The sequence below is a fragment of the Syngnathus scovelli genome, chromosome 18, assembly GCF_024217435.2.
Source record: "Syngnathus scovelli strain Florida chromosome 18, RoL_Ssco_1.2, whole genome shotgun sequence".
Classification (NCBI taxonomy): domain Eukaryota; kingdom Metazoa; phylum Chordata; class Actinopteri; order Syngnathiformes; family Syngnathidae; genus Syngnathus; species Syngnathus scovelli.
Genome location: NC_090864.1, coordinates 655,253 through 672,413, shown reverse-complemented (window position 1 = coordinate 672,413; position 17,161 = coordinate 655,253). Strand labels below are relative to the sequence as shown.

Below are 17,161 nucleotides of genomic sequence, written 5' to 3'. Positions count from 1 at the left end.
TTTAGGGTTCTCAGGTTAAAAGAGGCAATGCATGATAGGCATGTTTTTGCCGATATATTATTTTTACTTTATTTTTTATGGTTTGTTATGGTTGCTGCCATCACCACTAGATGGCGACGAAGACAAAGGAGGTGAACAAAGGCGTGGGGGTAGGGGCAATGAAGGGTAGAAAAAGAAGCAAAGCATGGTGATAGTGTCTCTTAATCTATGTTTTACTTAATTTATAATGCTTTGGTTTTGTAATGACCAAAGGTACTTTTTAAACAGTTCTACGAATCCTGTTTCATCCACTGAGTGTGTATGTGTGCCACACGTTTTTAGCAATTAAGCCCGTGACTGAAGATGGCGTGTGCGGTAAAGACGTCGGCCCGGCAACTTGTACAGTTCATACCTACCTGGAAGGGGAGACACCATGATCAAGAAGGTGGTTCACCCAAAGTGAGGCTCAGCCATTGCACTCTGGTTGTGCTGACCTCTGCAAATTCCCCTACTGTGGGAATCTCAACTGCATTATTTCTGGTAGTGGGGGACTGTGTTCGCGCTCTCCTCTGGTCTTTCTGATGAAAACAAAAATTAAGCGCAGTAGTACGCACATGGAGTTGAAGTCTGCGATGCTGTGACACACTGAACGCTTTTGATTATGTAATTAACTGTACTCTGGAACTGTGTGTCAGGGTTTTCCAGATTATCCTTATCGTATGATTATGTTGGAATGCAGCCTGTAATAAATAACGTAGCTAGATTAGCTTTATGCTTATGTTGGAATGCAACCTGTGATAAATAACCTAGCTTGTCCCATCCTACACAAAGTCGTAAAACACCCTTTGCTATGTTTTGACTAGTGGTCAAGGGCTTTCTCTATTCAGTCCACTCTTACCCCCACCCTGTTTCTCTTAATAAAAATGCTCTTGCAGGAGCCGTGAGTCAGACCTCCATTCGAACATCGCTGTACGCACAGCGACAAATGGACTCTCCACCTGCAGGTGTCTAAAAGGACTTACTCGTCTCCCGTGTGGTTCTTGCAAAATAAGTTGGAGTGAGCGAATCTCTAACACTGTGCATTTGCTCGCTAAACTGTATTCACCAAATTAGTAAATGCAAAATAATATGTAATTACCACGTTCCTGACTCGTCATATGATATGAACGTGTCAAAACCTTTTTGTCGGCTGTAGGTCTGTCTTTTTAAGAATTCGCCGGATTGTTTTTCCTCATACATCACAAGTATGGATTTCTAGAGAACAACTTTTACTTTCTAAAGTAAAATGACAGAAATATTTTCAAATGTCAAATATCAAACGCCACCAACGCAGTGGAGGTGAATTACACTCCAAACCATGCCAGCAACGTCAAAAGCCTCAATTATTTGCGACACAAGCGAGACATAGAGCATTTCTGAAGTTTGAAAAACCATTTGAGAAATTACGATCGTATTTTGTTTCCTGATTTGTGTTGAATAAAGTTATGAAATTACAAATTTTCAAATAAAACACAGGGATGGGATCATTTCCCGTTCTCTCAGACCAAAAGTACACGTACCAAGACATACAACTGTTTTTACCTTCAATAATCAAAATAGACGCCCAATATAATTGAAAGAACGAGCGCCGTCAGTGTTCGATCAGATACCTACAATCCTGTGCGCCAACAATGTTTAAAGTAAGTGAGACATTAATGAACACAAAATACTCGTTTAAACATTCTATTTTGCTTGAGTCCTTGTAAGTATAGTAAATCCATCAACTTCTATTGTTTGTATGTTGCTGCAATTTGAGTGCGAGACCGCCTGTGAATTTAGTGAGACCAGCAGTGGGATGGCCCGTTTTGACTCAGATTTTCAGATACTCGTTCCTCTTCAGATCGAATAAATCTTTCGCCTTTTACTAAAGATTTCTGTGGAGAGGAACAATAAGAGTATATCATTTCCGTGGAGAGGAACAATAAGAGTATATCTCAATTTGTTGATGCTCTGTGAAAGCAGAGCATTCTTTCTCTTTTTGCAACGGATAGCCGCCTATATCATACTCCGTGCAACAATCATACGTTCGCATAATTCATACCGGCACATATGTGAACATGTTCACATAAACAGAGAAATTATGCCGAGAATTATGGAGACAGCTTCCTGGACCTAGTCTACTCGGCGCAAAAGGGAGCTTTCAAAGCCACCCCCCTCCCCCATCTGGGGCTTTCTGACCATCTCACCGTTTTGCTTTTGCCCGCATACAGACAATTGGTAAAGGCATCCAGGCCGGTTCGGAGGCGGGTTCGGGTGTGGCCTGAGGGTGCCTCCAATGCACTTCGTGACTGCTTCGACACCACTGACTGGGACTTGTTTAAGCAGGCAGCCACCTACAACGATTGGACGGACATAGAGGAGTATACTGACTCTGTTACCTCTTACATCACGAAGTGCATCGATGATGTGACTTGCTCGAAATCCGTTGTCACTCGCGCGAACTGGAAGCCGTGGCTGACGGGGGCTGTCCTCAGACTGTTGAGGGCCAGGGACAAGGCTTTCAGAGCGGGGGACGAGGCTGGCTTGAGGACAGCGAGGGCCGACCTGTCCCGAGGCATCAAAGAAGCGAAGAAGGCGTTCTCGTGCAAGGTCTCCACCCACTTCAAGGACAGCAAGGACGCACGTAGCCTTTGGCGGGGCATTCAGACCATCACGGACTACAAGCCCGCGCCGAGGAGCTGTGAGGGCGACGTCCGTCTGCTGAACGATCTGAACCGCTTCTTTGCTCGCTTCGACGCCCAGAACAGCACTTGCCCGCTGAAGACCACTCCCCCGCCACACAAGCAGCCTCTGCGCCTCTCTGCCGACAGTGTGAGGAGGGCGCTTGCCGCTATTGATACCCGTAAGGCGGCGGGCCCTGACAACATCCCGGGTCGAGCGCTGAAGGACTGCGCTGGGGAGCTGTCGGGTGTCTTCACGCACATCTTTCACGTTTCCCTGCAGCAGCCCATCGTCCCTTCGTGTTTCAAGGCTGCCACCATCGTTCCTGTGCCGAAGAAACCTGCACCGTCCTGCTTCAATGACTACCGCCCCGTGGCACTGACGCCCATCATCATGAAGTGCTTTGAGCGGCTTGTCATGGAGCACATCAAGTCCGTTCTTCCCCCCACCATTGACCCTTTCCAGTTTGCGTACCGTGCCAAGCGGTCCTCTGAGGATGCCATCTGCTCTGCTCTCCACTCGGCCCTCACCCACCTGGAGAGAAAGGACTCATATGTGAGGTTGCTGTTTGTGGACTTCAGCTCTGCCTTCAACACCATTGTGCCGCAGCGACTCATCTGCAAACTCGACGAGCTGGGCCTCAGTACCTCCCTCTGCAACTGCTACTGGACTTCCTCTGTCAGAGGCCTCAGGTGGTGCGTGTTGGCGACAAAATCTCCGCCAGCATCACGCTGAGCACGGGGGCCCCCCAGGGCTGCGTGCTCAGTCCATTGCTCTTCACCCTGCTGACGCATGACTGCACTGCGACCTACAGCGACAACCGCATAGTGAAGTTTGCTGACGACACGACTCTGGTGGGTCTCATCACGAAGGGCGACGAGACTCGGTACAGGTCGGAAGTTGACCTTCTGACCACGTGGTGCAGGGACAACAACCTCCTGCTGAACGTCAATAAGACCAAGTAAATCATTGTTGACTTCCGGAAGGGTCACACAACACACCTGCCGCTGATCATCGACGGTGCTGTGGTGGAGAGGGTGAGCTGCACCAAATTCCTGGGGGTGCACATCAGTGAGGACCTCTCCTGGTCCGCAAACACCTCGTCACTGGAAAAGAAAGCTCAGCGCCGCCTGTACTTCCTGCGGAAGCTCAGGCGTGCATGTGCTCCTCAGGCAGTCGTGTCTACATTCTACCGTGGCACCATTGAGAGCGTCCTCACCAGTTTCATCGCTGTCTGGGGTGGTAACTGCACTGAACAGAACTTGAAGGCCCTGCAGCGCATAGTGAATACGGCTGGTAAGATTATTGGTGCTTCGCTCCCCTCCCTGAAGGACATTTACACCTCCCATCTCACCCGCAAGGCAACCTCGATTGCGAGAGATGTGAGTCACCCGGCTCACTCTTTGTTTGACGTTCTGCCTGCGCTCCCGCACCACCAGACTCGCCAACAGCTTCTTTCTCCAGGCTGTTAGGGCCCTGAACTCGCGGCACTGTTGCGCTATTTTCTGGAATGTCTGCTGTACGCGCACTTGCTCCTTTTTTTTTTTTTTGCTCCTCTTATTTATTTATTTATTTGTTGTCATTTATTCATTATTTATTCAGCACGCTTTTGTTATACTTGTTCACTTGTTTGTCTGTTGTGGGCCATGTCTTGTCACCGTGGGATAGGGGGGAACGAAATTTCGGTTTCTTTGTGTGTCTTTGGCATGTGGAGAAATTGACAATAAAGCTGACTTTGACTTTGACTTTGATATGAAACTGGTGGGGTTTGGTACCGCCAACAAGGTTAAGAACCACTGCTCGAGATACTTCCTAAAGCTTCCAATGAGAGTGTGGATTCTGGTTGAAGGTATATTGGACCATTCTTCTTGACAAATCTGTAACTCCCATGAACTTCATTTCACTTTTCAATTATCTTTGTCTCTGTCCGCTATATGATATGTTTAACTGATATTGCTGATCTGAACAGCCAATGATTTATAAAGGAAAATCTTGAAATTTATTTTACATACGAATGAAACTTTTGCATATGACCGTATGTGACCAAAGGTTTGAGGTCCAACCGAGACTTGAGCTGGGATCACTGGTTTCAGAGTCCAGAGTGTTCAAAGCAGGCTCAATTAACACAATTAGGACAAATTTATTAAAATCAATTCGGACTCACTTACCTACCTTAGATACCTACCTTGGATACTTACCTCAAATTGGTACCACGCCTCTGGTCCCCGGACCACGCCCACCTAAAAAATTAGAAAAGACAAAAATCAAAAAAATATATACGTAAATACTTACCTGAATAATCCATATACCTGTAGTAAGAAAAATGAGAAACAAAAAATTAAAAAACAAAAATAAAAAACAAAACAAAAAACAAAACAATAAAATATTCAAAATCATAATTCACAATATCAAATCGTAATTGGAACACATTCATTGAGGCTAAAACCAATTTTATTTCCAAAAAAGAAAAAGTCAGAAACAAAAACTAAAATTTGAAATTAGAAACTCTAACCAAACAGAGACTATAAAAGGATGCGCAGCGCAAAAGACGCTCAGTGCGTGGAGAGAGAACAAAGAGAAAACAACTCAGCAGCAATTACAAACAGTAGATTTCAGCATCAATTTTATTTTTTGTTTGTTTGTGTGCCAGACCTGAGGAAGGCCCTAGCGGCCGAAACGTTGTCAAGGCACGCATACATTATATATTGGCCAAACAAAATCTAACAAAAGAAATTTTATTAAAAACTACTTCATTAAAAACAACCATATTAAAAACAATTTTGTTTGATAAAAACAAGTTTATTACATATATAACAAAGGCGAATTCCAGCCATGTAGCAAGGTTGGACCACGGTCCACTATGGCCGACGCCGCCGCTTTGCTCGTCAGAACCCTGGGCTGGACGCTGGGAGGTGTTCCGGACGGATGGACCGTGCTTTTGCCCCTGCTTCCAACAGGAAGGGGGGCTCCTACTGCAATCAGAACCCTGGGCTGGACGCTGGGAGGTGTGCCGGACGGATGGACCATGCTTTTGCCCCTGCTTCCAACAGGAAGGGGGGCTCCTACTGCAATCCTGACCCTACCCCCAACCCTAAACCTAAACCTAACCCTAACCCCAACCCCAACCCTAACCCCAACCCTTACCCCAATCCCAGTCCCTTTTTACGTCCCACCAGGAACAGAACTTCCAACAAGTAGGACAATTAACATAATTAGGACAAATTGGTTTTACTTTATTCAGACCCACTTACATCTAATACCTACCTGGATACTTACCTCCAATTGGAACCACGCGTCTGGTCCTCGGACCACGCCCACCTGAAAAAAGCAGAAAAAAATTGACAAAACGGAATAAACCAAAAATATAAACAAAAGTCACCAAATGTTCTCAATAATATAATTACAAATTTGCAAAAACCCAATATATAATCCACCTACCTATGTACTACTTACCTGTAGTTTGGACCGCAATCCGAGATCCTAGACCACGTCTATTTGAAAAACAAAAAACATCAAAAAACATGAAAAAAAAACAATTAAAAAACATTAAAAAACAAAATTAGTATGTTTACATTTCTATAATACCAATTCCAAGTTGACCAAATTATAATTATTTTGTTCAAACCTAATATGAAGGCTAGTTTAATTATGAAAATTAATTGAAAAATGAAAATATAAGCTAAAACACGTTACATTTCTAAAACGAAATTTCGAAAAACAAAAAAGATTTAAAACTTCAACCGAGCTGAGGGTATAAAAGGAATCCGCAAGGCAAAGGGCCTTTAGTGCGAATTTGGACTGCAAGCAAGACACATTGTTGCACCTTACAAAACAAAAATAGTTTTTCATATAATACCTGATGTCAGGTGTGCCAGACCTGATGAAGGCTTTAGATAGCCGAAACGTTGTCAGGGCACACATTGCATATTGGCCAGAATAAATCAAAAAAGAAACTTTATTTAAAAAAAAAATAACTTTATTAAATATATGACAAAGGCAAATTCTGGATCCACAGCCATGGATCAGGGTTGGACGACGGTCCACTATGGCCGACGCCACCGCGTTGCCCGCCGGAACCGTGAGCTGGGGGCTGATTGGAATCCCGGATGGATGGACCGTGCTTTTGCCTTTCCCTCCTCTAGGAGGGGGGGCTCCCACCGTAACCCTAACCCTAACCCTAACCCTAACCTGACCCCATTTCCCGATAAGACAAAAACGTCAACCTGCAAGTTAAAATTTGAAAATAAACGAGTCAAAATTTGAACGTAAACACAAATTTGAACAATAATTGCAAATAAGCACTATTTGAGACCAAAAGCAGTTAAAAGTAAATACTTACCTCAAATAAAACCACAATACTCACCCAAAACAAAAAAATGTGCATACCTATCAAATTTGAATGTAAACAATTGCAAATAAGCATTATTTGGGACAAAAAAGCAAAAAAAGCAGTTAAAAGTAAATACTTACCTTAATTAAAACCATAATACTTACCCAAAACAAAAATATACTTACCTATTACGGAGATCACAAATCCACGCCCAATCGGTGCCTGCAAGAAAACAAGTTACTATGCTAAAGAAACAAGCGCAAATCGCTGGCTCCGCCCACTTGGAGGAGTGTATATAAGCACCGTTCGGAGCAGGAGCTCTCAGTCTCGATGCGGCCGTGGAGGAGGAAGCAGCTCCCCATGTGATGAAACTAAACTAAATTTAGATGCAATTCCTGTGTGCCAGACCTGAAGAAGGCACAAAAGATGCCGAAACGTTGTCGATGGCCACACAGATGAACAAAATTTAGCGCAAAATGACGCTGGTACAAAACCAATTGGAAACAAATAGTAATTTACCCACGCTCTACCCAGATAGGAGAGCGCATGGATGCCGCACAGACCAAGATGCTCTCGCTCCACCCAGATAGGGGAGTCGATGAATTAGGTGCGAGGTACGAATATTTAGTTGAACGCAAGCGCAGCTGTCAATCTTACATGCCAAATCGAGACTCACTTATTAATTATATAACAAAGGCGACCGGATAGGTAAAGTGGAATCAAAAACAAACATACAATAAGCACAAACACGTGTTCAAGGTCAAAAACGATCTTTATTAAGCCCTAATTAGTCCTGGCCAGCATGGCGGGCGCGGCTGCAAGGGGCAGGATGCTCTGGAGCTGGTTGTGGGGTGCGGGCCAGGATGGTAGGACCGTGCCTTTGTTCTTCTCCTTCGGGGGAGGAACTCTTTACCTAATCCTAACTCGCCTGTGCCACCTCCAGTGCGCCACCCCCCACGTTTCCGGTTTCCATCGAGCTCCTGTTACGTCTGTGTGCTGTCCCCTAAACTGGTCCTATCCCAGCCCTAATCCTAACCTACCCCCCATCCTAACCTAACCCCTAACCCTAACCCTAACCTTAACCCTAACCCTAACCTGACCCCATTTCCCGATAAGAAAAAAACGTCAACCTGCGGGTTAAAATTTGAAAATAAACAAGTCAAAATTTGAACGCAAACACAAATTTGAACAATAAATGCAAATAAGCACTATTTGAGACCAAAAGGCAGTTAAAAGTAAATACTTACCTCAAATAAAACCACAATACTCACCCAAAACAAAAAAATGTGCATACCTATCAAATTTGAATGTAAACAATTGCAAATAAGCATTATTTGGGACAAAAAAAGCAAAAAAAAACAGTTAAAAGTAAATACTTATCTTAATTAAAACCATAATACTTACCCAAAACAAAAATATACTTACCTATTCCAGAGATCACAAATCCACGCCCAATCGGTGCCTGCAAGAAAACAAGTTACTATGCTAAAGAAACAAGCGCAAATCGCTGGCTCCGCCCACTTGGAGGAGTGTATATAAACACCGTTCGGAGCAGGAGCTCTCAGTCTCGATGCGGCCGTGGAGGAGGAAACAGCTCCCCATGTGATGAAACTAAACTAAATTGAGATGCAATTCCTGTGTGCCAGACCTGAAGAAGGCACAAAAGATGCCGAAACGTTGTCGATGGCCACACAGATGAACAAAATTTAGCGCAAAATGACGCCGGTACAAACCAATTGGAAACAAATAGTAATTTACCCACGCTCTACCCAGATAGGAGAGCGCATGGATGCCGCACAGAGCAAGATGCTCTCGCTCCACCCAGATAGGGGAGTCGATGAATTAGGTGCGAGGTTCGAATATTTAGTTGAACGCAAGCGCAGCTGTCAATCTTACATGCCAAATCGAGACTCACTTATTAATTATATAACAAAGGCGACCGGATAGGTAAAGTGCAATCAAAAACAAACATACAATAAGCACAAATACGTTTTCAAGGTCAAAAACGATCTTTATTAAGCCCTAATTAGTCCTGGCCAGCATGGCGGGCGCGGCCGCAACGGGCAGGATGCTCTGGAGCTGGTTGTGGGGTGCGGGCCAGGATGGTAGGACCGTGCCTTTGTTCCTCTCCTTCGGGGGAGGAACTCTTTACCTAATCCTAACTCGCCTGTGCCACCTCCAGTGCGCCCCCCCCCCCCACGTTTCTGGTTTCCATCGAGCTCCTGTTACGTCTGTGTGCTGTCCCCTAAACTGGTCCTATCCCAGCCCTAATCCTAACCGATCCCCCATCCTAACCTAACCCCTAACCCTAACCCTAACCCTAACCCTAACCTGACCCCATTTCCCGATAAGAAAAAAACGTCAACCTGCGGGTTAAAATTTGAAAATAAACAAGTCAAAATTTGAACGCAAACACAAATTTGAACAATAAATGCAAATAAGCACTATTTGAGACCAAAAGGCAGTTAAAAGTAAATACTTACCTCAAATAAAACCACAATACTCACCCAAAACAAAAAAATGTGCATACCTATCAAATTTGAATGTAAACAATTGCAAATAAGCATTATTTGGGACAAAAAAAGCAAAAAAAAACAGTTAAAAGTAAATACTTATCTTAATTAAAACCATAATACTTACCCAAAACAAAAATATACTTACCTATTCCAGAGATCACAAATCCACGCCCAATCGGTGCCTGCAAGAAAACAAGTTACTATGCTAAAGAAACAAGCGCAAATCGCTGGCTCCGCCCACTTGGAGGAGTGTATATAAACACCGTTCGGAGCAGGAGCTCTCAGTCTCGATGCGGCCGTGGAGGAGGAAACAGCTCCCCATGTGATGAAACTAAACTAAATTGAGATGCAATTCCTGTGTGCCAGACCTGAAGAAGGCACAAAAGATGCCGAAACGTTGTCGATGGCCACACAGATGAACAAAATTTAGCGCAAAATGACGCCGGTACAAACCAATTGGAAACAAATAGTAATTTACCCACGCTCTACCCAGATAGGAGAGCGCATGGATGCCGCACAGAGCAAGATGCTCTCGCTCCACCCAGATAGGGGAGTCGATGAATTAGGTGCGAGGTTCGAATATTTAGTTGAACGCAAGCGCAGCTGTCAATCTTACATGCCAAATCGAGACTCACTTATTAATTATATAACAAAGGCGACCGGATAGGTAAAGTGCAATCAAAAACAAACATACAATAAGCACAAATACGTTTTCAAGGTCAAAAACGATCTTTATTAAGCCCTAATTAGTCCTGGCCAGCATGGCGGGCGCGGCCGCAACGGGCAGGATGCTCTGGAGCTGGTTGTGGGGTGCGGGCCAGGATGGTAGGACCGTGCCTTTGTTCCTCTCCTTCGGGGGAGGAACTCTTTACCTAATCCTAACTCGCCTGTGCCACCTCCAGTGCGCCCCCCCCCCACGTTTCTGGTTTCCATCGAGCTCCTGTTACGTCTGTGTGCTGTCCCCTAAACTGGTCCTATCCCAGCCCTAATCCTAACCGATCCCCCATCCTAACCTAACCCCTAACCCTAACCCTAACACTAACACTAACCTGACCCCATTTCCCGATAAGACAAAAACGTCAGCCTGCAAGTTAAAATTTGAAAATAAACAAGTCAAAATTTGAACGTAAACACACATTTGAACAATAATTGCAAATAAGCACTATTTGAGACCAAAAGGCAGTTAAAAGTAAATACTTACCGCAAATAAAACAACAATACTCACCCAAAACAAAAAAAAAATGTGCATACCTATCAAATTTGAATGTAAACAATTGCAAATGAGCATTATTTGGGACAAAAAAAGCAAAAGAAGCAGTTAAAAGTAAATACTTACCTTAATTAAAACCATAATACTTACCCAAAACAAAAATATACTTACCTATTCCGGAGATCACAAATCCACGCCCAATCGGTGCCTGTAAGAAACCAAGTTACTATGCTAAAGAAACAAGCGCAAATCGCTGGCTCCGCCCACTTGGAGGAGTGTATATAAACACCGTTCGGAGCAGGAGCTCTCAGTCTCGATGCGGCCGTGGAGGAGGAAACAGCTCCCCATGTGATGAAACTAAACTAAATTTAGATGCAATTCCTGTGTGCCAGACCTGAAGAAGGCACAAAAGATTCTGTAACGTTGTCGATGGCCACACAGATGAACAAAATTTAGCGCAAAACTGACGCCGGTACAAAACCAATTGGAAACAAATAGTAATTTACCCACGCTCGACCCAGATAGGAGAGCGCATGGATGCCGCACAGAGCAAGATGCTCTCGCTCCATCCAGATAGGGGAGTCGATGAATTAGGTGCGAGGTACGAATATTTAGTTAAACGCAAGCGCAGCTGACAATCTTACATGCCAAATCGAGACTCACTTAATAATTATATAACAAAGGCGACCAGATAGGTAAAGTGCAATCAAAAACAAACATATAATAAGCACAAACACGTGTTCAAGGTCAAAAACGATCTTTATTAAGCCCTAATTAGTCCTGGCCAGCATGGCGGGCGCGGCCGCAATGGGTAGGATGCTCTGGAGCTGGTTGTGGGGTGCGGGCCAGGATGGTAGGACCGTGCCTTTGTTCCTCTCCTTCGGGGGAGGAACTCTTTCAAGATGGCGGCGCGTGCACACGCAGCGGCCACTCTCTGTCCCGTCGGTACGGTGATTTGTTCGTCTAATGAGTGTTCGTCCGACAGTCTTGTGTGTTCGTCTCGTCCGTGCTACAAGTACAGCAGGCAGGTTCTGCTTGACATCGGCAGAAGTGGGTTTTGCGGCGTTCTGGACTTTGAAGCGTCGACATTAAAGGCGCTCGGACTGCTACGTCCTGAAACGTCGCCGACCTCACCCGCTATTCCTCCCCCGGTTGGGAGCCGTCGGAAACGGTGTGCGAGGAGGCAGAAGAGGGGCAAGCGCGGAGGCGTCCGGGCCAGGCTGGCGGCCAACCCAGCGCGACCGGCGGTGCCCTCCATTCTTCTGGCGAATGTTCGATCGCTGGACAACAAAATGGATTACGTTCGCCTGCTGAGGTCTACGAACCGGACGGTGCGGAACTGCTGTGTGCTCGTGTTCACCGAGACCTGGTTGAGTGACAACATTCCGGACTCTGCAGTGCACCTGGAGCGGCTAGCGTGCTATCGGGCGGACCGTGCCATTGTACGAGGGGGAAAGTCGCGTGGAGGTGGAATATGCGTCTACATCCGAGAAGAATGGTGCCGGGACTCTGTGGTGGTATGTAAGCACTGCTCGCCGCTTGTGGAGTTTGTGATCATTAAGTGCCGTCCTTTTTATCTGCCGAGGGAATTTACCGCGATTCTGCTAGTCGCGGTATACATCCCGCCTTCCAACATCGAAGGAGACAGGATCGCGGCGCTTGGTGAACTGTACCAGGCTGTCAGTGAACAGCAAACAGCGCACCCTGACGATTTCACCATCTTCGCTGGAGACTTCAATCATGCCAACCTGAAGTCTGTTTTCCCGAGGCTTCACCAGCATGTTCCTTTTCCGACACGTGGCGACAGCTTCCTGGACCTAGTCTACTCGGCGCAAAAGGGAGCTTTCAAAGCCACCCCCCTCCCCCATCTGGGGCTTTCTGACCATCTCACCGTTTTGCTTTTGCCCGCATACAGACAAATTGGTAAAGGCATCCAGGCCGGTTCGGAGGCAGGTTCGAGTGTGGCCTGAGGGTGCCTCCGATGCACTTCGTGACTGCTTCGACACCACTGACTGGGACTTGTTTAAGCAGGCAGCCACCTACAACGATTGGACGGACATAGAGGAGTATACTGACTCTGTTACCTCTTACATCACGAAGTGCATCGATGATGTGACTTGCTCGAAATCCGTCGTCACTCGCGCGAACTGGAAGCCGTGGCTGACGGGGGCTGTCCTCAGACTGTTGAGGGCCAGAGACAAGGCTTTCAGAGCGGGGGATGAGGCTGGCTTGAGGACAGCGAGGGCCGACCTGTCCCGAGGCATCAAAGAAGCGAAGAAGGCGTTCTTGTGCAAGGTCTCCACCCACTTCAAGGACAGCAAGGACGCACGTAGCCTTTGGCGGGGCATTCAGACCATCACGGACTACAAGCCCGCGCCGAGGAGCTGTGAGGGCGACGTCCGTCTGCTGAACGATCTGAACCGCTTCTTTGCTCGCTTCGACGCCCAGAACAGCACTTGCCCGCTGAAGACCACTCCCCCCCCACACGAGCAGCCCCTGCGCCTCTCTGCCGACGGTGTGAGGAGGGTGCTTGCCGCTATTGACACTCGTAAGGCGGCGGGCCCTGACAACATCCCGGGTCGAGCGCTGAAGGACTGCGCTGGGGAGCTGTCGGGTGTCTTCACGGACATCTTTAACGTTTCCCTGCAGCAGGCCATCGTCCCCTCGTGTTTCAAGACTGCCACCATCGTTCCTGTGCCGAAGAAACCTGCACCGTCCTGCTTCAATGACTACCGCCCTGTGGCACTGACGCCCATCATCATGAAGTGCTTTGAGCGGCTGGTCATGGAGCACATCAAGTCCGTTCTCCCCCCCACCATTGACCCTTTCCAGTTTGCGTACCGTGCCAAGCGGTCCTCTGAGGATGCCATCTGCTCTGCCCTCCACTCGGCCCTCACCCATCTGGAGAGAAAGGACTCATATGTGAGGTTGCTGTTTGTGGACTTCAGCTCTGCCTTCAACACCATTGTGCCGCAGCGACTCATCTGCAAACTCGACGAGCTGGGCCTCAGTACCTCCCTCTGCAACTGGATACTGGACTTCCTCTGTCAGAGGCCTCAGGTGGTGCGTGTTGGCGACAAAATCTCCGCCAGCATCACGCTGAGCACGGGGGCCCCCCAGGGCTGCGTGCTCAGTCCATTACTCTTCACCCTGCTGACGCATGACTGCACTGCGACCTACAGCGACAACCGCATAGTGAAGTTTGCTGACGACACGACTCTGGTGGGTCTCATCACAAAGGGCGACGAGACTCGGTACAGGTCGGAGGTTGACCTTCTGACCACGTGGTGCAGGGACAACAACCTCCTGCTGAACGTTAATAAGACCAAGGAAATCATTGTTGACTTCCGGAAGGGTCACACAACACACCTGCCGTTGATCATCGATGGTGCTGTGGTGGAGAGGGTGAGCTGCACCAAGTTCCTGGGGGTGCACATCAGTGAGGACCTCTCCTGGTCCGCAAACACCTCGTCACTGGCAAAGAAAGCTCAGCGCCGCCTGTACTTCCTACGGAAGCTCAGGCGTGCATGTGCTCCTCAGGCAGTCCTGTCTACATTCTACCGTGGCACTATTGAGAGCGTCATCACCAGTTGCATCGCTGTCTGGGGTGGTAACTGCACTGAACAGAACTTGAAGGCCCTGCATCGCATAGTGAATACGGCTGGTAAGATTATTGGTGCTTCGCTCCCCTCCCTGAAGGACATTTACACCTCCCATCTCGCCCGTAAGGCAACCTCGATTGCCAGAGATGTGAGTCACCCGGCTCACTCTTTGTTTGACCTTCTGCCCTCTGGGAAGAGGTACAGGAGCCTGCGCTCCCGCACCACCAGACTTGCCAACAGCTTCTTTCCCCAGGCTGTTAGGGCCCTGAACTCGCTACCCCCCTCTGCGTAGCGTGTGGCACTGTTGCGCTATTTTCGGGAATGTCTGCTGTACGCGCACTTGCTGCTTTTTTTTTCTGCTCCTCTTATTTATTTATTTATTGTTGTGTTATTTATTCATTATTTATTCAGCACGCTTTTGTTATACTTGTCACTTGTTTGTCTGTTGTGAGCCATGTCTTGTCACCGTGGGACAGGGGGGAACGAAATTTCGGTTTCTTTGTGTGTCTTTGGCATGTGGAGAAATTGACAATAAAGCTGACTTTGACTTTGACTTTGACTTTACCTAATCCTAACACCTCCAGTGCGCCCCCCCCACGTTTCCCGTTTCCATCGAGCTCCTGTTACGTCTGTGTGCTGTCCCCTAAACTGGTCCTATCCCAGCCCTAATACTAACCTATCCCCCAACCTAACCTAACCCCTAACCCTAACCCTAATCCTAACCCTAAACCTAAACCTAACCCTAAAACTAACCCTAACCCTAACCCTAGCCCTAACCCTAACCCTAACCTGACCCCATTTCCCGATAAGACAAAAACGTCAACCTGCAAGTTAAAATTTGAAAATAAACAAGTCAAAATTTGAACGTAAATACAAATTTGAACAATAATTACAAATAAGCACTATTTGAGACCAAAAGGCAGTTAAAAGTAAATACTTACCTCAAATAAAACCAAAATACTCACCCAAAACAAAAAAATGTGCATACCTATCAAATTTGAATATAAACAATTGCAAATAACCATTATTTGGGACAAAAAAAGCAAAAAAAGCAGTTAAAAGTAAACACTTACCTTAATTAAAACCATAATACTTACCCAAAACAAAAATATACTTACCTATTCCGGAGATCACAAATCCACGCCCAATCGGTGCCTGCAAGAAAACAAGTTACTATGCTAAAGAAACAAGCGCAAATAGCTGGCTCCGCCCACTTCGAGGAGTGTACATAAGCACCGTTCGGAGCAGGAGCTCTCAGTCTCGATGCGGCCGTGGAGGAGGAAGCAGCTCCCCATGTGATGAAACTAATCTAAATTTAGATGCAATTCCTGTGTGCCAGACCTGAAGAAGGCACAAAAGATGCCGAAATGTTGTCGATGGCCACACAGATGAACAAAATTTAGCGCAAAATGACGCCGGTACAAAACCAATTGGAAACAAATAGTAATTTACCCACGCTCTACCCAGATAGGAGAGCGCATGGATGCCGCACAGAGCAAGATGCTCTCGCTCCACCCAGATAGGGGAGTTGATGAAATAGGTGCGAGGTACGAATATTTAGTTGAACGCAAGCGCAGCTGACAATCTTACATGCCAAATCGAGACTCACTTATTAATTATATAACAAAGGCGACCGGATAGGTAAAGTGCAATCAAAAACAAACATACAATAAGCACAAACACGTGTTCAAGGTCAAAAACGATCTTTATTAAGCCCTAATTAGTCCTGGCCAGCATGGCGGGTGCGGCCGCAACGGGCAGGATGCCTGGGGTGCGGGCCAGGATGGTAGGACCGTGCCTTTGTTCCTCTCCTTCGGGGGAGGAACTCTTTACCTAATCCTAACTCGCCTGTACCACCTCCAGTGCGCCCCCCACCCCCTCCCCACGTTTCCGGTTTCCATCGAGCTCCTGTTACGTCTGTGTGCTGTCCCCTAAACTGGTCCTATCCCAGCCCTAATCCTAACCTATCCCCCATCATAACCTAACCCCTAACCCTAACCCTAATCCTAACCCCAAACCTAACCCTAACCCTAACCTGACCCCATTTCCCGATAAGACAAAAACGTCAACCTGCAAGTTAAAATTTGAAAATAAACAAGTCAAAATTTGAACGTAAACACAAATTTGAACAATAATTGCAAATAAGCACTATTTGAGACCAAAAGGCAGTTAAAAGTAAATACCTCAAATAAAACCACAATTCAACATTCAAGATTCAAGAGTTTTTTATTCGCCATGTTTGAGCGTGCCAAACAAGGAATTTGAATTCGGTAAATCATAGCCTCTGTTCAACATTTAGGTGACTAAGAACAACACTCAGCACATGTGAAGAACGAAAGATATTCTCAAACATCCCCTGATCTTAAACTCCCAAGAGGGCAAGGAAAAACTCAAAACTCCAGCTAGGGGAAATGAGAAACCTTGAGAAAAGACCAGAGATGGGAGGGTCCCTTTTCTAGGATGACCAGGCTGCAATGGATGCAGAGAGGACACATAGTACAAACAGTGTAAACGAAAAAGGTGTGGAAAGCAGGATGTTATTGCACAGTAATGACTCTGAGACTCTAAGAGTGGTGTGAGTTCATCAGAGCGACAGCCTGGGGGAAGAAGCTGTCTCTGTGTCTGCTGGTTTTAGTGTACAGAGCTCTACAACGGCGTCCGGAGGGGAGTAGTTCAAACAGGCTGCAACCTGGGTGCGAAGGGTCTGTTGAGATGTTACTTGCACGTTTCCTGGTCCTGGACAGGTACAAGTCTTGGATAGATGGGAGGTTGATTCCAATTATCTTTTCTGCAGTCCTTACTGTCCGTTGCAGTCTGTGCTTGT

General features: G+C 46.6%; 1 non-coding gene and 1 pseudogene across 1 annotated transcript; both read left to right on the top strand.

Annotated features, from left to right (window-relative positions):
- Positions 1–387: 387 nt before the first annotated feature.
- LOC125986398 (U1 spliceosomal RNA) lies at positions 388–551 on the top strand. The gene has a single exon (XR_007487605.1). It is a non-coding gene; the product is annotated as a U1 spliceosomal RNA (small nuclear RNA).
- Positions 552–1,840: 1,289 nt separating this feature from the next.
- On the top strand, positions 1,841–1,984 carry LOC125986408 (U5 spliceosomal RNA; annotated as a pseudogene).
- Positions 1,985–17,161: the final 15,177 nt, after the last annotated feature.